The following is a 21,945-nucleotide window of genomic DNA, read 5'->3' as shown; positions in this document are numbered from 1 at the left end:
CCTCCTTCCCTTCCTCTCCTACTCCAACTAGGGAAGGGGGGAATCCTACTCCCGGTGGGAGTAGGACTCCCCAGGGCACGCCATAGTAGAGGGCCGGCCCTCCCCCTCCTCCACTCCTTTATATACAGGGGAGCGGGGCACCCCATGGACACGCAAGTTGATGATTGATCTTTAGCCATGTGCGGTGCCCCCCTCCACCATAATCCACCTTGGTAATATCATAGCGGTGCTTAGGCGAAGCCCTGTTCCGGTAGCAACATCATCACTGTCATCGCACCACCGTGCCGACGAAGCTCTCCCTCAAAGTGCTACTAGATCGTGAGTTCACGGGACGTCACCGAGCCGAACGTGTGCAGATCGCGGAGGTGCCGTATCTTTGGTACTAGATCAGTCGATCGTGAAGACGTACGACTACATCAATCGCGTTGTCTTAACGCTTCTGCTTACAGTCTACGAGGGTACGTAGATGATACTCTCCCCTATCGTTGCTATGCATCACCATGATCTTGCGTGCGTAGGAATTTTTTTGAAATTACTGCGTTCCCCAACACGCCTCACATGGAGGAGGAAGTGATTGGTGGAAATGTGGATCTAGATCTCCTCTCTCTTTCCCCCCCAAAACTATCAAGAATCCATGGAAGGATTGAGAGATAGCAAGCTCAAAGAAGTTCAACAATGGGGGAAGAACACGAGCTCAAAGGATAAGGTTCATTGGGGAAGAAGACCCCCTTTTATAGGTGGGAAAAAAATCCAACTGTTATGCTCACATCCCGCATAGAGCGGTACTACTGCTCATGGGAGCGGTACTATCACTAGGGCGGTGGAGGCCCTTTAAAAAACAATAGCAAGGAGGCAAAAGGTTAGTAGAACCGTCGGAGTGGTACTACCACTCGTCCTCACGGTACTACCTCTAGGGGTAGCAGTACTATGGCTAAGGGTAGCGGTACTACTGCTTGCGAGCGGTACTAAAAAATACATCCATGCCTACCACCGCTGGACTTAATACAAGATTTTGGTCTGGAGCAGAAGTAGCCACGAAAGTGCTACGTCTCTGTTGTATCTATAATTTTTTATTATTCCACGCCAATATTCTACAACATTTACTTACTTTTGGCAACTTTTTATACTATTTTTTGGGACTAACATATTCATCCAGTACCCAGTGCCAGTTCCTGTTTGTTACATGTTTTTTGTTTCGTAGAAAATCCATATCAAATGGAGTCCAAACGGGATAAAAACTTAAGAAGATTTTTTTTGGAATATATGTGATTTTTGCGAAAAAGAATCAATGCAAGACGATGCCCGAGGGGCCCATAAGGGCGGAGGGCGCGCACCAGGGGGTAGGGCGCGCCCCTGGTCCTTGCGGCCACTCCATAAGGCGGTTGGTGCCCTTCTTCTAGCGCAAGAAAGCTAATATCCGACTGAAAACGGGTTAAAATTTCGGCCCAACCGGAGTTACAGATTTCCAGGAATTTAAGAAACGGTGAAAGGCCAAAGTCTGGAAGCGCAGAAAGAGAAGGAAATAGATACAGAGATCCAATCTCGAAGGGGCTCCCACCCCTCCACCGCCATGGAAGCCAAGGACCAGAGGGGAAACCCTTCTCCCATCCAAGGCGAAGGTTAAGGAAGATGAAGAAGGGGGGCTCTCTCCCCCTCTCTCCCGGTGGCGCCGGAGCGCCACCGAGGCCATCATCGCAACGACAATCTACACCAACAACTTCGCCGCCGTCATCAGCAATTCTGTCCCCCTCTATGCAGAGGTGTAACACCTCTTCTCCCTGTAGTAATCTCTACTTGAACATGGTGCTCCACGCTATATATTATTTCCCAATGATGTATGGCTATCCTATGATGTTTGAGTAGATCCGTTTTGTCCTATGGGTTTATTGATGATTGTGATTGGTTTGAGTTGCACATTTTATTATTGGTGTTGTCTGATAACCCACAAGTATAGGGGATCAATTGTAGCCTCTTTTGATAAGTAAGAGTGTCGAACCCAACGAGGAGCTAAAGGTAGAACAAATATTCCCTCAAGTTCTATCGACCACCGATACAACTCTACGCACGCTTAATGTTCGATTTACCTAGAACAAGTATGAAAGTAGAAGTACTTCTTAGGTGTAACGGGATAGGTTTGCAAGAATATAAAGAGCATGTAAATAAAAACTAGGGGCTGTTTTAGGTAAAGAAGCAATAAAGTTAGTATACCAAGTGTCGAAAAGTGGTGGTAGGAGTTGCAAAATTGTCCCTAAGCAATTGACTACGTTACTAGACCGATAGCAAGTTTTATGTGGGAGAGGCCACTTCTAGCATGTCATCCCTGACTTGGAAATCTATGCACTTATGATTGGAACTATTAGCAGGCATCCACAACTACTAATGTTCATTAAGGTAAAACCCAACCATAGCATTAAGATATATTGGCCCCCCTTCAATCCCGTATGCATCAATTTCTATGCTAGGTTGAAGCTTCTGTCACTCTTGCCCTCCAACACATAGTCCTATAAACATACAACTAACCCTGTGGTGTGATCCACGCACCCGCTCATATGATGGGCACCAAAGGACAGCAACATAACCACAAGCAAATTAAACCAATCATAGCAATTCACCAATTACCGATAGGACAACGAAAATCTACTCAGACATCGTAGGATGGCAACACATCATTGGATAATAATATGATGCATAAAGCACCATGTTCAAGTAGAGGGTACAGTGGGTTGCGGGAGAGTGGACCGCTATAGATAGACGGGGAATGGTGATGAAGATGTTGGTGAAGATGACGGAGGTGTTGGTGTAGATTGCGGTGATGATGATGGCCAGGCGACGTTCCGGCGCCAGGGAGAGAGCCCCCCTTCTTCTTCTTCTTCCTTGACCTTCTCCCTAGATGGGAGAAGGGTTTCCCCTCTGGTCCATGGCTTCCATGGTGGCGGAGGGGTGAGAGCCCCCTCCGAGATTGGATATGTCTCTCTGTCTCTCTCTGTTTCTACGTTCCAGATTTTGGCCTTTCACCGTTTCTTATATTCCCGGAGATCCATAAATCCGATTGGGCTGAAATCTTAACACGATTTTTATCCGGATATTGGCTTTAGTGCAGCGAAAGAAGGGCACCAATCGCCTTACGGGGTGGCCACGAGGGCCCAGGGCACGCCTGACCCCCTGGGGCGCGCCCCCTGCCTCGTGGCCCCCTCGGGCATCGTCTCGCGTTGATTCTTCTTCCCAAAAATCACATTTATTCCAAAAAAATCTTCGTCAGTTTTTACCCTGTTTGGACTCTGTTTGATATGGGTTTTCTATGAAACAAAAAACATGCAACAAACATGAACTGGCACTAGGCACTGGATGAATATGTTAGTCCCAAAAATAGTATAAAAAGTTGCCAAAAGTATGTAAAAGTTCTAGAATATTGGCATGGAACAATAAAAAATTATAGATACGACGGAGACGTATCAGCATCCCAAGCTTAATTCCTGCTCGTCCTCGAGTAGGTAAATGATAAAAAAATATAATTTTTGACGTGGAATGCTACCTTGCATAATCTTGATCATGTAATCTAATCATGGCATGAATATTAAGACACGAGTGATTCAAAGCAATAGTCTATCATTTGACATTAAGACAATAATACTTCAAGCATACTTATAAAGCAATCATGTCTTTTCAAAATAACATGGCCAAGGAAAGTTATCCCTACAAAAATTATATGGTCTGGCTATGCTCCATCTTCACCACACAAAATATTCAAATCATGCACAACCCCGATGACAAGCCAAGCAATTGTTTCATACTTTTGACGTTCTCAAACCTTTTCAACTTCCACGCAATACATGAGCGTGAGCCATGGACATAGCACTATAGGTGGAATAGAATATGATGGTGGAGGTTGTGTGGAGAAGACAAAAAGGAGAAAGTCTCACATCGACGCGGCTAATCAACGGGCTATGGAGATGCCCATCAATTGATGTCAATGCGAGGAGTAGGGATTGCCATGCAACGGATGCACTAAGAGCTATAAGTGTATGAAAGCTCAAACTGAAACTAAGTGGGTCCGCATCCAACTTGCTTGCTCATGAAGACCTAGGGCATTCGAAGAAGCCCATCGTTGGAATATACAAGCCAAGTTCTATAATGAAAATTCCCACTAGTATATGAAAGTGATAACTCAAGAGACTCTCTATATGAAGAACATGGTGCTACTCTGAAGCACACGTGTCGTAAAAGGATAGTAACATTGTCCCTTCTCTCTTTTCTCTCATTTTTTATTTTCTCTTTTTAGGCTTCTTTGGCCTCTCTCTTTTTTGGGGGGGGGGGCTTCTTTGGCCACTTTTATTTTGATAACCTCACATGGAAAAATGTTCTAATAATGATGATCATCACACTTTTATTTACTTACAACTCGATACTAGAACAAAGATATGACTCTATATGAATGCCTCCGGCAGTGTACCGGGATGTGCAATGATCTAGCGTAGCAATGACATCAAAAAACGGACAAGACATGAAAACATCATGCTAGCTATCTTACGATCATGCAAATCAATATGACAATAAATGCTCAAGTCATGTATATGATGATGATGGAAGTTGCATGGCAATATATCTCGGAATGGCTATGGATATGACATGATAGGTAGGTATGGTGGCTGTTTTTAGGAAGATATAAGGAGGCTTATGTGTGATAGAGCGTATCCTATCACAGGGTTTGGATGCACCGGCGAAGTTTGCACCAACTCTCGAGGTGAGAAAGGGCAATGCACGGTACCGAAGAGGCTAGCAATGATGGAAGGGTGAGAGTGCGTATAATCCATGGACTCAACATTAGTCATAAAGAACTGACATACTTATTGCAAAAATCTATTATTCAATGAAACAAATTATTACGTGCATGCTCCTAGGGGGTAGATTGGTAGGAAAGGACCATCGCTCGTCCGCGACTGCCACTCATAAGGAAGACAATCAATAAATACCTCATGCTCCAACTTCATTACATAATGGTTCACCATACGTGCATGCTACAGGAATCACAAACTTCAAAACAAGTATTTCTACAATCCACAACTACCCACTAGCATGACTCTAATATCACCATCTTTTATATCACAAAACTATTGCAAGGAATCAAACATATCATATTCAGTGATCTACAAGTTCTATGTAGGATTTCACGACTAACCATGTGAATGACCAATTCTTGTCAACTCTCTAAATAGATATAAGTGAAGCAAGAGAGTTTAATTCTTTCTACAAAAGATATGCCCACGCTCTAACAAATATAAGTGAAGCAAAAGAGCATTCTACAAATGGCAGTTTTCTATGTGAAGAGAAACAGGCAATCCAAACTTCAAATGATATAAGTGAAGCACATGAAGCGTTCTATAAAGCCATACTCACAAGATATAAGTGAAATGCAAAGAGCATACTATAAATAAACCATGGACTATATCATACCATCATGGTGCATCAAAGAAAAGTGAAAACTAAATGCAAAAGACGCTCCAAGATTTGCACATATCACATGAACGAAACAAATCCGAAAACATACCGATACTTGTTGAAGAAAGATGGGATGCCTTCCGGGGCATCCCCAAGCTTAGAAGCTTGAGTCTCCTTGAATATTTACTTGGGGTGCTGCTACGTCTTGAGCTTGTGTTGGTTTTCCCCGAAGAGGAAGGGATGATGCAGCAGAGCAGCGTAAGTATTTCCTTCAGTTTTTGAGAACCAAGGTATCAATCCAGTAGGAGGCCACGCTCAAGTCCCTCGTACCTGCACAAAATGATAGCTACTCGCAACCAACGCGATTAGGGGTTGTCAATCCCTTCACGGTCACTTACGAGAATGAGATCTGATAGATATAATATTTTTGGTATAAAGATGCAAAGTAAAAAGTAAAAGCAAAGTAAAAAGCAAAGCAAGATTAAAGTGATGGAGATTGATATGATGAGAATAGACCCGGGGCCATAGGTTTCACTAGTGGCTTCTCTCAAGAGCATAAGTATTCTACGGTGGGTGAACAAATTACTGTTGAGCAATTGACAGAATTGAGCATAATTATGAGAATATCTAGGCATGATCATGTATATAGGCATCACGTCCGTGACAAGTAGATCGAAACGGTTCTGCATCTACTACTATTACTCCACTCATCGACCGCTATCCAACATGCATCTAGAGTATTAAGTTAAAAACAAAGTAACGCCTTAAGCAAGATGACATGATGTAGAGAGATAAATTCATGCAATATGAAATAAACTCCATCTTGTTATCCTCGATGGCAACAATACAATACGTGCCTTGCTGCCCCTTCTGTCACTGGGTAAGGACATCGCAAGATCGAACCCAAAGCTAAGCACTTCTCCCATGGCAAGAACTATCAATCTAGGTGGCCAAACCAAACGGATAATTCGAAGAGACTTGCAAATATAACCAATCATACATAAAAGAATTCAGAGAAGATTCAAATATTATTCATAGATAGACTTGATCATAAACCCACAATTCATCGGTCTCAAAAAACACACCGCAAAAAGAAGATTACATCGAATAGATCTCCACAAGAGAGGGGGAGAACTTTGTATTGAGATTCAAAGAGAGAGAAGAAGCCATCTAGCTACTAACTATGGACCCGAAGGTCTGAGGTAAACTACTCACACTTCATCGGAGGGGCTGGGATGATGTAGAAGCTCTCCATGGTGACGGCCCTCTTCCGGCAAAGCTCCGGAACAGGCCCCAAGATGGGATCTCGTGGATACAGAAAGTTGCGGCGGTGGAATTAGGTTTTTGGCTCCTCCTCTGATCGTTTGGGGGTATGTGTGTATATATAGGAGGAAGAAGTACGCTGGAGGAGCAACAAGGGGCCCACGAGGCAGGGGGTGCACCCTAGGGGGGGCGCCCCCCACCCTCGTGACCGCCTCTTTTGTTCCTTGGAGCAGGGTCCAAGTCTCCTGGATCACGTTCGGTGAGAAAATCACGTTCCCGAAGATTTTATTCTGTTTGGACTCCATTTGATATTCTGTTTCTTCAAAACACTGAAATAGGGAAAAACAGCAATTTTGGGTTGGGCCTCCGGTTAATAGGTTAGTCCCAAAAATAATATAAAAGTGGAAAATAAAGCCCAATATAGTCTAAAATAATAGATAATATAGCATGGAGCAATAAAAAATTATAGATACGTTGGAGACGTATCAGGCATCCCCAAGCTTAATTCCTGCTCGTCCTCGAGTAGGTAAATGATAAAAAGAGAATTTTTGATGCGGAGTGCTACTTGGCATAATTTCAATTCAAATCTTCTTAATTGTGGTATGAATATTCAGATCAGAAAGATTCAAGACAAAAGTTTATATTGACATAAAAATAATAATACTTCAAGCATACTAACAAAGCAATTATGTCTTCTCAAAATAACATGGCCAAAGAAAGTTATCCCTACAAAATCATATAGTCTGGCTATGCTCCATGTAACACCCCGGATATGATTTTCCCAATATGTACTCCAACTCTTGCCATTTCCGGCCTTAAGTTAATTTATTTTCTCAGGTTCGGGTTTTTGTCTCCGTGTGTTGTTATCGTTGTCATGCATCTCATATCATGTCATCATGTGCATTGCATTTGCATACGTGTTCATCTCATGCATTCGAGCATTTTCCCCGTTGTCCGTTTTGCATTCCGGTGCTCTGTTCTCCTCCGGTGGTCTTTTCTACCTTTCTTTTCTGTGTGGGGATTAAACATTTCCGGATTGGACCGAGACTTGCCAAGCGGCCTTGGTTTACTACCGGTAGACCGCCTGTCAAGTTTCGTACCATTTGGACTTCGTTTGATGCTCCAACGGTTAACCGAGGGACCAAAAAGGCCTCGTGTGTTGCAGCCCAACACCCCTCCAAGTTGGCCCAAAACCCACCAAAACCCTCTCCATCATCTAGAGTGTTCGATCACGATCGCGTGGCCGAAAACCGCACCTCATTTGGACTCTCCTAGCTCCTCCTACCTCTATATAAAGAACCCCCCATTTCAATTCACGGATGAAACCCTAGCCCTACTCCTCCCGCCGCCGCCGGACAAAAATCCGCGTGTCGGACGTGTCTGCCCGGCTCCGCCGGACGAATCGCGCCGTGCCACGTGTCCCTGGGTCGGTCCCCAGTTTGCCGCCGACCCCGCGGGCCCGCGAGGCCCGTGCGGGGCCCTCCCCGGCCCGGCGCGCCGCCCGCCTGCCGCCTCACCGCGCCGCCCGCTCGCTTTGCATCGGCCGCCGCGCTGCCGCAGGTCTCCGCCGCGCCGCCGCAGGTCTCCGCCGCCCGCCGCAGTTGCAAGTCCGGCCGACCTCGTCGCCGCATCGCCACACGCCGGCCGCCCCGCGCCCGAGCCGCGTTTCACCGCCCAATCGCCGCCGCGGGCCGTGCCCCTCGCCGCCGGCCAGATCCGGCCATGGGCCGGCCGGATCCGATTGTCCCCTTCCTCTCCCGCAATGTTTCCGGCAAGATCCGTCGCCTCGGTTCGCGTGCACCCAGGCTGCTACAGTAAACCCTAGATCTGAGGGTTGACTTTCTCTCCACTCCCCTTAATTTTTGGCAATGTTCATCGCATCGTAACTCCTCATCCGTAGCTCCGTTTTGGGCATATAGCATATCAAAATGTTCGTCTCAGAGAGCACATCATTTAATCTCATTGCATCATTTTCATTTGAGTTCATCTTGAGGCTCGAAATGCTATTCGAAGAGTGCTATTTGAGATAATTGTTAGATCTGCTGCTCCAATTAGATATTTGTCATTTTTGCCATGATTATTGTGTGCATGATATGCCCCTGAGCTCTACATGAGTTTTGTTATATGTTTTGCCATCTATCCAGAGGTGCAACCCATGTATTTTTGTGATGTGTGTGGTGACTAGCACAAGCTTGCAAAGTGGAGCATTCGTTAATGCTGATTTCAGGGACTTAGCATTTCCACAAAGTCATTGAGCTGTTTATCTCAATATGCCATATGTTCATGTTGTTTCCTAGTGATCCGTGCCTCTTTTGAGGATGATCAGTAAGGATGTTTTGTTAATCTTGTAGTCCTCTATCCATCCATGTCCTTGTTTGAAATTATGGGGCACCCTAGCTTGAGTTAATCGAGCTCTACTTTTGCTATTTCGTGAATCTGGGCAGATTGTCTACTTGTTAGCAATTTTGCCGAGGATGTTGTAGTTGATACGTGCATGCTATGTTATTGTTCTTGCCATGTCTAGCTTGTATTTTGTGTATTATTGATGGATGTATGCTTAGATTTTCATGACTTCTCTGTAGTGAGTGCATCGAGCTCGTAAACATGCCTACTTGATATCTGTTTCAGCATGCTCCAGTTTTCACTAAGTCTGAGAACTGGTTATGTTTTTGCCATGTTCACATGCTTGCAAATGTATTTTCTGATCCCTTTTGGCTCAAGGTCACTAAGGGACTTTTGTTAAGCTCCTTGAGTAGCTCCATGCCATGCTTTACTTTGCCATGTTAAGGTCCTGTAGCATATAGTTTTCATGCTCCAAAGTGGGCTACCTGATCTGAAATTCCAGACAAGTGTTAATTTCACTAAGTCTGAAATCTGTTTACCAAATGCATTTTTTCCATGCTTGTTTGAACCTGTTATTGGATGATTTGGCCGTAGCTCAGTGCTAGTATTTTGTTAAGCATCATGAATGAATCCCTTCTATGTAATTTGTTGTCATGTTTGGGTGCTGTAGCATGTTCATCTTGTTGCATTTATTTGGCTACTTGCTGTAAATTGCAGAACGTGGTCATATTTGAATTGCTTGCCATTTCCAAACCGTAACTCCGATTCCGGCGTTCTTTATATCGTTTTCAAGTGATTTCATCTCATCTTTCCAGTGGCACACTTGGATTTCCAAGTTGAGGCCAGGTTCTTTCATTCCTTGTCAAATCTTGCATATGCATCACATATTGCATCCCGCACAGCATACCATCTTTGCATCATGTTGTTTGAGTTTGCACGTGGTTGATTGTGTCCTTGTTGCTTGTTTGTCTTGTTTGGGTAGAGCCGGGAGACGAGTTCGCTAACGAGGAGCCCGTTGAGTTTGCTTTCGAGGATCCAGTCAAATCTGACAACTTTGCAGGCAAGATGATCATACCCTCGAAATCACTACTATCTTTGCTTTGCTAGATGCTCGCTCTTTTGCTATGCCTATGCTACGACGCCTACCACTTGCTTATAGTAATGCCCTCGATGCGGCTATATCTCCCACATGTCGAGGCACGACTTAGAGGCATAACCGCATTGAAAGCAATGTCGCAAGTGAGGTAATCTTCACACAACCCATGTAATACATAAGGGAAAGAGATACATAGTTGGCTTACAATCGCCACTTCACACAATTACATGAATAAAGCATTACATCAGCCAGATACAATTAGGGCCCGACTACGGAGCCAAAATAAAAGAAGACTACCCCAAATGCTACACAGATCCCCGATCGACCCCAACTGGGCTCCACTACTGATCAACTGGAAACGGATCAACACAAAGGACAAGATCTTCATCGAGCTCCTCCTTGAGCTTGGTTGCATCATCTGCACAGACTCATCGGCACCTGCAAGCTGGTTTTGGAAGTATCTGTGAGTCATGGGGACTCAGCAATCTCACACCCTCGCGATCAAGACTATTTAAGCTTATGGGTAAGGTAAAGGTATGATGTGGAGCTGCAGCAAGCAACTAGCATATATGGTGGCTAAGATACGCAAATGAGAGCGAGAAGAGAAGGCAAAGGCACGGTCGAACAACTATGATCAAGAAGTGATCCTAGAACAACCTACGTCAAGCATAACTCCAACACCGTGTTCACTTCACGGACTCCGGCGGAAAGAGACCATCACGGTTACACACGCGGTTGGTGCATTTTAATTAAGATCAACTTCAGGTTTTCTACAACCGGACAATAACAAATTCCCATCTGCCCATAACCGCGGGCACGGCTTTCGAAAGTTCAAATCCCTGCAGGGCTGTCTCAACTTAGCCCATCACAAGCTCTCACGGTCAACGAAGGATATTCCTTCTAGCGGGAAGACCCGATCAGGCTCAGAATCCCGGTTACAAGACATCCTCGACAAATGTAAAACAAGTCCAGCAAGACCACCTGATGCGCCGACATCCTGATAGGAGCTGCACATATCTCGTTCTCAGGGCAACACCGGATGAACACTACGTATAGCTAAAACCAACCCTCAAGTTTCCCCGAGGTGGCGCCGCAAGTGGCTCTAGTTTGGACCAACACTTAGACAAGCACTGGCCCGGGGGGTTAAAATAAAGATGACCCTCGGGATGCGTGACTCCCAAGGAAAAAAGGCTAGGTGGCAAATGGTAAAACCAAGGTTGGGCCTTGCTGGAGGAGTTTTATTCAAAGCGAACTGTCAAGGGGTTCCAATTATAACCCAACTGCGTAAGGAACGCAAAATCTGGGAACATAACGCCGATATGACGGAAACTAGGGCGGCAAGAGTGGAACAAAACACCAGGCATAAGGCCGAGCCTTCCACCCTTTACCAAGTATATAGATGTATTAATTAAATAAGAGATATTGTGATATCCCAACAAGTAAACATGTTCCAACAAGGAACAACATCTCCATGTTCCAACAAGGAACAAACTTCAATCTTCACTTGCAACTAACAACGCTATAAGAGGGGCTGAGCAAAGCGGTAACATAGCCAAACAACGGTTTGCTAGGACAAGGTGGGTTAGAGGCTTGGTTTAACAATATGGGAGGCATGATAAGCAAGTGGTAGGTATCGCAGCATAGGCATAGCAAAAGAGCGAGCAACTAAGCAAGCAAAGATAGAAGTGATTTCGAGGGTATGGTCGTCTTGCCTGAGATCCCGCAAGGAAGAAGAACGAGTCCATGAAGAAGATAAATAGACATAGTCGAACGGATCCTCACACACACGACGTTATCGGAACCAACCCGAAGAAGCAACACCGGAAAAGTGTTGGGGAACGTAGCAGAAATTCAAAAATTTTCCTACGTAACACCAAGATCTATCTATGGAGAGACCAACAACGAGTAGAAGGGAAGAGGAGAGTTTGCATCTACATACCCTTGTAGATCGCTAAGCGGAAGCGTTCAAGTGAACGGGGTTGATGGAGTCGTACTCGTCGTGATTCAGATCACCGATGATCAAGTGCCGAACGGACGGCACCTCCGCGTTCAACACACGTACAGCCCGGTGACGTCTCCCACGCCTTGATCCAGCAAGGAGAGAGGGAGAGGTTGAGGAAGACTCCATCCAACCGTAGCACAACGGCGTGGTGGTGGTGGAGGAGCGTGGCAATCCTGCAGGGCTTCGCCAAGCACCTACGGGAGAGGAGATGTGTCACGGGAGGGAGAGGGAGGCAACCAAAGGCCTTAGGTATGATTGCTCCTCCTTTTCCCCACTATATATAGGGCCAAGGGAGAGGGGGAGGGCGCAGCCTTGCCCCCTCCTCCAAGGAAGGGGGTGCGGCTAAGGATGGGGAGGAGTCCATCCTCCCCAAGGCACCTCGGAGGTGCCTTCCCCCTTTAGGACTCTTCCCTTTTTCCTTTATCTTGGCGCATGGGCCTCTAGGGGCTGGTGCCCTTGGCCCATGTAGGCCAAGGCGCACCCCCTACAGCCCATGTGGCCCCCCGGGGCAGGTGGCCCCACCCGGTGGGCCCCCGGGACCCTTCCGGTGGTCCCGGTACAATACCGATGACCCTGAAACTTGTCCCGACGGCCGAAACAGGACTTCCTATATATAAATCTTTACCTCCGGACCATTCCGGAACTCCTCGTGACGTCCGGGATCTCATCCGGGACTCCGAACAACATTCGGTAACCAAATTCAAGCTTCCTTTATAACCCTAGCGTCATCGAACCTTAAGTGTGTAGACCCTACGGGTTCGGGAGACATGCAGACATGACCGAGACGTTCTCCGGTCAATAACCAACAGCGGGATCTGGATACCCATGTTGGCTCCCACATGTTCCACGATGATCTCATCGGATGAACCACGATGTCAAGGACTCAATCGATCCCGTATACAATTCCCTTTGTCTAGCGGTATTTTACTTGCCCGAGATCCGATCGTCGGTATACCAATACCTTGTTCAATCTCGTTACCGGCAAGTCACTTTACTCGTTCCGTAACACATCATCCCGTGATCAACTCCTTGGTCACATTGCACATATGATGATGTCCTACCGAGTGGGCCCAGAGATACCTCTCCGTTTACACGGAGTGACAAATCCCAGTCTCGATCCGTATAAAACAATAGATACTTTCGGAGATACCTGTAGTGCACCTTTATAGTCACCCAGTTACGTTGTGACGTTTGATACACCCAAAGCACTCCTACGGTATCCAGGAGTTACACGATCTCATGGTCAAAAGGAAGAGATACTTGACATTGGCAAAGCTCTAGCAAATGAACTACACGATCTTTTGTGCTAGTCTTAGGATTGGGTCTTGTCCATCACATCATTCTCCTAATGATGTGATCCCGTTATCAACGACATCCAATGTCCATAGCCAGGAAACCATGACTATCTGTTGATCACAACGAGCTAGTCAACTAGAGGCTCACTAGGGACATATTGTGGTCTATGTGTTCACACGTGTATTACGATTTCCGGATAATACAGTTATAGCATGAATAAAAGACAATTATCATGAACAAGGAAATATAATAATAATACTTTTATTATTGCCTCTAGGGCATATTTCCAACAGTCTCCCACTTGCACTAGAGTCAATAATCTAGTTCACATCGCCATGTGACTCACACTCACAGGTCACATCGCCATGTGACTAATACCCAAGAGTTTACTAGAGTCAGTAGTCTAGTTCACATCACTATGTGATTAACACTCAATGAGTTTTATGTTTGATCATGTTGCTTGTGAGAGAGGTTTTAGTCAACGGGTCTGAACCTTTCAGATCCGTGTGTGCTTTACAAATCTCTATGTCATCTCCTAGATGCAGCTACCACGCTCTATTTGGAGCTATTCCAAATAACTGTTCTACTTGGAGCTATTCTAAATTATTGCTCCATTATATGTATCCGGTTTCTCTACTCAGAGCTATCCGGATAGCTGTCAAGCTTGCATTGTCGTAACCTTTACGATGAACTCTTTTACCACCTCCATAATCGAGAAAATTCCTTAGTCCACTAGTTACTAAGGATAACTTTGACCGCTGTCCTGTGAGCCATTCTTGGATCACTCTTGTACCCCTTGACTGACTCATGGCAAGGCACACTTCAGGTGCGGTACACAACATAGCATACTGAAGAGCCTACGTCTTAAGCATAGGGGACGACCTTCGTCCTTTCTCTCTATTCTGCCGTGGTCGAGCTTTAAGTCTTAACTTCGTACCTTACAACTCATGCAAGAACTTCTTCTTTGACTGGTCCATCTTGAACACCTTCAAGATCATGTCAAGGTATGTGCTCATTTGAAAGTATTATTAAGCATTTTGATCTATCCTTATAGATCTTGATGCTCAATGTTCAAGTAGCTTAATCCAGGCTTTCTATTGAAAAACACCTTTCAAATAACCCTATATGCTTTCTAGAAATTCTACATCATTTCTGATCAACATATATTCATCAGAAATTCTATAGTGCTCCCACTCACTTCTTTGGAAATACAAGTTTCTCATAAACTCTGTACAAACCCAAAATTTTTGATCATCATCAAAGCATACATTCCAACTCCGAGATGCTCACTCCAATCCTTAGAAGGATTGCTGGAGCTTTGTATACTTATTAGCATCTTTCGGGATTGACAAAACCTTCCGGTTGTATCACATACAACCTTTCCTCATTAAAATCGTCGAGGAAACAATGTTTTGACATCCTATCTGCAAGATTTCATAAATAAGGCAGTAATCGCTAATATAATTCCAACAGACTCTTAGCATCGCTACGAGTGAGAAAATCTCATCGTAGTCAACTCCTTGAACTTGTCGGAAAACATCTTAACGACAAGTCGAGCTTTCTTAATGGTGACATTTACCATCATTGTCCGTCTTCCTTTTGAAATCCATCTGTACTCATTAGCCTTACGACCAACGAGCCGTTCTGCCAAAGTCTACACTTTGTTTTCATACATGGATCCTCTCTCGGATTTTATGGCCTCAAGCCATTTATCGGAATCCGGGCCCACCATCGCTTCTTCATAGCTCGTAGGTTCATTGTTGTCTAGCAACATGACCTTCAAGACAGGATCACCTTACCACTCCGAAGTAGTACGTGTCCTTGTCGTCCTACGAGGTTTGGTAGTGACTTGATCCGAAGTTTCATGATCAATATCATAAGCTTCCACTTCAATTGGTGTAGGTGCCACAGGAACAACTTCCTGTGCCCTGCCACACACTAGTTGAAGAGACGGTTCAATAACCTCATCAAGTCTCCACCATCCTCCCACTCAACTCTTTCGAGAGAAACCTTTCCTCGAGAAAGGACCCGATTCAAGAAACAATCCATATTGTTTTTGGATCTGAACTAGGAGGTATACCCAACTGTTTTGGGTGTCCTATGAAGATGCATTTTATCCGCTTTGGGTTCGAGCTTATCAACCTGAAAATTTTTCATATAAGCGTCGCAGCCCCAAACTTTTAAGAAACGACAACTTAGGTTTCTTTAAACCATAATTCATACGGTGTCATCTCATCTGAATTACGTGGTGCCCTATTTAAAGTGAATGTGGTTGTCTCTAATGCCTAACCCATGAACGATAGTGGTAATTTGATAAGAGACATCATGGTACGCACCATATCCAATAGGGTGCAACTATGATGTTCGGACACACCATCACATTATGGTGTTCCAGGCGGTATTAATTGCGAAACATTTTCCACAATGTCTTAATTGTGTGCCAAAACTCGTAACTCAGATATTCATCTCTATGATCATATCATAGACATTTTATCCTCTTGTCACAATGATCTTCTACTTCACTCTGAAATTACTTGAACCATTCAATAATTCAGACTTGTGTTTCATCAAGTAAATATTCTCAACATCTACTCGAATCATCTGTGAAGTAAGAACATAACGATATTCACTGCATGCCTCAGCACTCATTGGACTGCACACATCAAAATGTGCTGCTTCCAACCAGTTGCTATCTTGTTCCATCTTACTGAAACCGAGGCTTTTCAGTCATCTTGTACATGTGGTATGATTTGCATATCTCAAGTGATTCAAAATCAAGTGAGTCTAAACGCTCCATCTGCATGGAGTTTCTTCATGCGTATGTACCAATAGACATGGTTCGCATGTCTCAAACTTTTCAAAAATGAGTGAGTCCAAAGATCCATCAACATGGAGCTTCTTCATGCGTTTTATACCATTATGACTTACATGGCAGCGCCACAAGTAAGTGGTACTATCATTACTATCTTATATCTTTTGGCATGAAAATGTGTATCCCTACGATCAAGATTCAATAAACCAGTCCTTTAGGTGTAAGAGCACTTATTCAGGTTTAATACTAATCTTGATGGTAGAGGGAGCGTGCGATGTTAGATCACATCAAACTTGGAAACACTTCCAACACATATTGTCAGCTCACCTTTAGCTAGTCTCCGTTTTATTCCGTAGCTTTTATTTCGAGTTACTAACACTTAGCAATCGAACCGGTATCTAATACCCTGGTGCTACTAGGAGTACTAGTAAAGTACACATTAACATAATGTATATCCAATATACTTCTATCGACCTTGCCAGCCTTCTCATCTACCAAGTATCTAGGGTAATGCTGCTCTAGTGACTGTTCCCCTTATTACAGAAGCACTTAGTCTCGGGTTTGGGTTCAACCTTGGGTTTCTTCACTAGAGCAGCAGCTGAATTGCTGTTTCATGAAGTATCCCTTTGTTCCCTTGCCCTTCTTGAAAACTAGTGGTTTCACCAACCATCAACGATTGATGCTCCTTCTTGATTTCTACTTTCGCGGTGTCAAACATCACGAATATCTCAAGGATCATCATATCTATCCCTGATATGTTATAGTTCATCACGAAGCTCTAGCAGCTCGGTGGCAATGACTTTGGGGAAACATCACTATCTCATCTGGAAGATTAACTCCCACTCGATTCAAGTGATTGTTGCACTCAGACAATCTGAGCACAAGCTCAACGATTGAGCTTTTCTCCCTTAGTTTGCAGGCTAAGAAAATCGTCGGAGGTCTCATACCTCTTGACGTGGGCACGAGCCTGAAATCCCAATTTCAGCCCTCGAAACATCTCATATGTTCCGCGACGTTTCGAAAACGTCTTTGGTGCCTCTACTTAAACCATTTAACTGAACTATCATAGTTATCAAAACGTGTATGTTCGATGTTCGAAACATCCACAAACGACGTTTGGGGTTCAGCACACTGAGCGGTGCATTAAGGACATAAGCTTTCTACTGATCGCATAATCGCTACTATCAACTTTCAACTATAATTTTCTCTAGGAACATATCTAAACAGTAGAACTATAGCGCGAGCTACGACATAATTTGCAAAAGGTCTTTTGACTATGTTCAGGATAATTAAGTTCATCTTATGAACTCCCACTTAGATAGACATCCCTCTAGTCATCTAAGTGATTACATGATCCGAGTCAAACTAGGCCGTGTCCGATCATCACGTGAGACGGACTAGTCATCATCGGTGAACATCTTCATGTTGATCGTATCTTCTATACGACTCATGCTCGACCTTTCGGTCTCCGTGTTCCGAGGCCATGTCTGTACCTGCTAGGCTCGTCAAGTTAACCCTAAGTGTTTTCGCTGTGTAAAACTGTCTTACACCCGTTGTATGTGAACGTAAGAATCTATCACACCCGATCATCACGTGGTGCTTCGAAACGACGAACTGTAGCAACGGTGCACAGTTAGGGGAGAACACTTCTTGAAATTTTAATGAGGGATCATCTTATTTACTACCGTCGTTCTAAGCAAATAAGATGTATAAACATGATAAACATCACATGCAATCAAATAAGAGTAGTGACATGATATGGCCAATATCATATAGCTCCTTTGATCTTCATCTTCGGGGCTCCATGATCATCTTGTCACCGGCATGACACCATGATCTCCATCATCATGATCTCCATCATCGTGTCTTCATGAAGTTGTCACGCCAACGACTACTTCTACTTCTATGACTAACGCGTTTAGCAATAAAGTAAAGTAGTTTACATGGCGTTCTTCAATGACACGCAGGTCATACAAAAAATAAAGACAACTCCTATGGCTCCTGCCGGTTGTCATACTCATCGACATGCAAGTCATGAATCCTATTACAAGAACATGATCAATCTCATACATCACATATATCATTCATCACATCCTTTTGGCCATATCACATCACATAGCATACCCTGCAAAAACAAGTTAGACGTCCTCTAATTGTTGTTGCATGTTTTACGTGGCTGCTATGGGTTTCTAGCAAGAACGTTTCTTACCTACGCAAGTCCACAACGTGATATGCCAATTGCTATTTACCCTTCATAAGGACCCTTTTCATCGAATCCGTTCCGACTAAAGTGGGAGAGACTGGCACCCGCTAGCCACCTTATGCACCAAGTGCATGTCAATCGGTGGAACCTGTCTCACGTAAGAGTACGTGTAAGGTCGGTCCGGGCCGCTTCATCCCACAATACTGTCGAAACAAGATTGGACTAGTAACGGTAAGCATATTGAACAACATCAACGCCCACAACTACTTTGTGTTCTACTCGTGCAAAGAATCTACGCAATAGACCTAGCTCTGATACCACTGTTGGGGAACGTAGCAGAAATTCAACAGTTTTCCTACGTATCACCAAGATCTATCTATGGAGAGACCAGCAATGAGTAGAAAGGAGAGGAGAGTTTGCATCTACATACCCTTGTAGATCGCTAAGCGGAAGCGTTCAAGTGAACGGGGTTGATGGAGTCGTACTCGTCGTGATTCAAATCACCGATGATCAAGTGCCGAACGGACGGCACCTCCGCGTTCAACACACGTACAGCCCGGTGACGTCTCCCACGCCTTGATCCAGCAAGGAGAGAGGGAGAGGTTGAGGAAGACTCCATCCAGCAACAGCACAACGGCGTGGTGGTGGTGGAGCAGCGTGGCAATCCCGCAGGGCTTCGCCAAGCACCATGGGAGAGGAGGAGGAGGAGAGGCAGGGCTGCACCAACGAGAGATCAAATCATGTGTTATGGGCAGCCCTATGCCTCACTATTTATAGGGGGAGAGGGGGCTGCGCCCCCCTCTAGGGTTTCCCACCCCCAAGGGGTGCGGCCAGCCCTAGATGGGAAAGGGGGCGGCGGCCAGGAGGGGGAGAGAGGGGAGGCGCCCACTAGGTGGGCCTTAAGGCCCATCTGGACTAGGGTTTGCCCCCTCCCACTCTCCCTTGCGCCTTGGCCCCTTGTGGGGGGCGCACCAGCCCACCTAGGGGCTGGTCCCCTCCCACACATGGCCCACACAGCCTTCTGGGGCAGGTGGCCCCACTTGGTGGACCCCCGGGACCCTCTCGGTGGTCCCGGTACAATACCGATATCGCCCGAAACTTTTCCGGTGACCAATATAGGACTTCCCATATATAAATCTTTACCTCCGGACCATTCCGGAACTCCTCGTGACGTCCGGGATCTCATCCGGGACTCCGAACAACATTCGGTAACCACATACAAGCTTCCTTTATAACCCTAGCGTCATCGAACCTTAAGTGTGTAGACCCTACGGGTTCGGGAGACATGCAGACATGACCGAGACGTTCTCCAGTCAATAACCAACAGCGGGGATCTGGATACCCATGTTGGCTCCCACATGTTCCACGATGATCTCATCGGATGAACCACGATGTCAAGGACTTAATCAATCCCGTATACAATTCCCTTTGTCTATCGGTATGTTACTTGCCCGAGATTCGATCGTCGGTATCCAATACCTTGTTCAATCTCGTTACCGGCAAGTCACTTTACTCGTTCCGTAACACATCATCCCGTGATCAACTCCTTGGTCACATTGCGCATATGATGATGTCCTACCGAGTGGGCCCAGAGATACCTCTCCGTTTACACGGAGTGACAAATCCCAGTCTCGATCCGCATAAAACAATAGATACTTTCGGAGATACCTGTAGTGCACCTTTATAGTCACCCAGTTACGTTGTGACGTTTGATACACCCAAAGCACTCCTACGGTATCCATGAGTTACACGATCTCATGGTCAAAGGAAGAGATACTTGACATTGGCAAAGCTCTAGCAAATGAACTACACGATCTTTTGTGCTAGTCTTAGGATTGGGTCTTGTCCATCACATCATTCTCCTAATGATGTGATCCCGTTATCAACGACATCCAATGTCCATAGCCAGGAAACCATGACTATCTGTTGATCACAACGAGCTAGTCAACTAGAGGCTCACTAGGGACATATTGTGGTCTATGTATTCACACGTGTATTACGATTTCCGGATAATACAGTTATAGCATGAATAAAAGACAATTATCATGAACAAGGAAATATAATAATAATACTTTTATTATTGCCTCTAGGGCATATTTCCAACAAAAAGAAGCAAACAACATAGTAAACAACCAACACATCAACATGGCATGATGCACAATCGAGTATGATGCATGTCCGGTTTAATGAAGCATGGCATGGCAAAGTGCACAAACAATACTACAAATTAAGTGGAGCTCATTGTGCAACGGAGTTACATATTGAAGAAAACACCACATCAATTATTTAGTTCTCTCTTGTTTATGTACCCAACAATATTAAATGTTGTTAAACATGGCAAGGGGTGAAACATGGGTAAAATACACAGTTAGGCATTTTAAATGAGGCCGAAAACATCAAACAACAATTCCGGTAAATCCTCATGTGCATTTAGCAATTTAATGCAACAACAATTTAAACATTTTAATTGTTGTTATCATGATGTGGATGACATGGACAAGTTTATGCAATTTTTATTAAAGTTGACAAGAGCAATATGAAGCATTTGTCACCGTGGTGGAAAGGAAAAGGGGTGCCACGGCAACGATAACGAAACGGTGCCACGCAACGTTCCGGTTCCGGCAACTCATTGAGACGTCGGTGCAAAAGAAAATGTGGCGGGAGCGTGCAAAAGATGGTGGGGCGCTCCCGGACACCGGTGTCCCAAGAGTCGACGACGGTGTCAAACGAGGGAACAACTAACGTTCACGAGCGGATTACAACAACCAACATGCATCTCATACAACTCATGCATACGGTCCACGAGTGGTCGTCTCGAGGTTATACCTCCGAAGCGTGCCTTTTCGGAACAGATCAAGTTCGATGCGGTGTAGGGGAAGTAGACGTTCTCGGGACGTTCGTAGTGGAAGTAGTTGTTCTCGCATGCTCTAGGATCGACGGTAGAGGTTCTCGCAATCTCGATGGCGGTAGTGGTACATGTTTTCCTGTAGATGTTCAGGGTCACGGTGAGGAACTTGATGCATTGTTGAACTTGGCGTCCAAGGAATCCCGCGTAGTCGTACACGAGTCATAGTCGAACTTGACGGTTCCGTTACACGGTTCTTCGGAGATTGTAGTTGTTCTCGGTTCGTAGACGAACTTGACGGATCCGAGGCTCCGGCCATCGGGGTACTTGACGCAACGCCGAGTAGTCGTACGTTTTGAAGAGGAACTTGGCTTCCGAAGGTGTACTTGGCGAACAACGGTCATCATGGAAGTAGTGGTACTTAGGCGTTTCGGTCAGCACTCGTTCGGGCATCCTTGGTCTTGCCGACAGTGTGGGTCTCCTTGGGTCAAACAAGATGTGCAAGGCCAGATTGACGACGGGGACTTGAAGCATGGTTCCTGCAACGCTGGTAATGGCGAAGATGAGCGGATCCTGGTCGGCCGGCGTCGGATCCGGGCAAACGGCGGCGCGAACGGATCCCAGGGCGGAGGAGCTTGAGCGCGGGACG

Source organism: Triticum dicoccoides, chromosome 6A (assembly GCF_002162155.2).
Source record: "Triticum dicoccoides isolate Atlit2015 ecotype Zavitan chromosome 6A, WEW_v2.0, whole genome shotgun sequence".
In the NCBI taxonomy this organism is placed as follows: Eukaryota; Viridiplantae; Streptophyta; class Magnoliopsida; order Poales; family Poaceae; genus Triticum; species Triticum dicoccoides.
The sequence above is the reverse complement of the archived record's forward strand: the minus strand, read 5'-3'. Positions refer to the sequence as shown.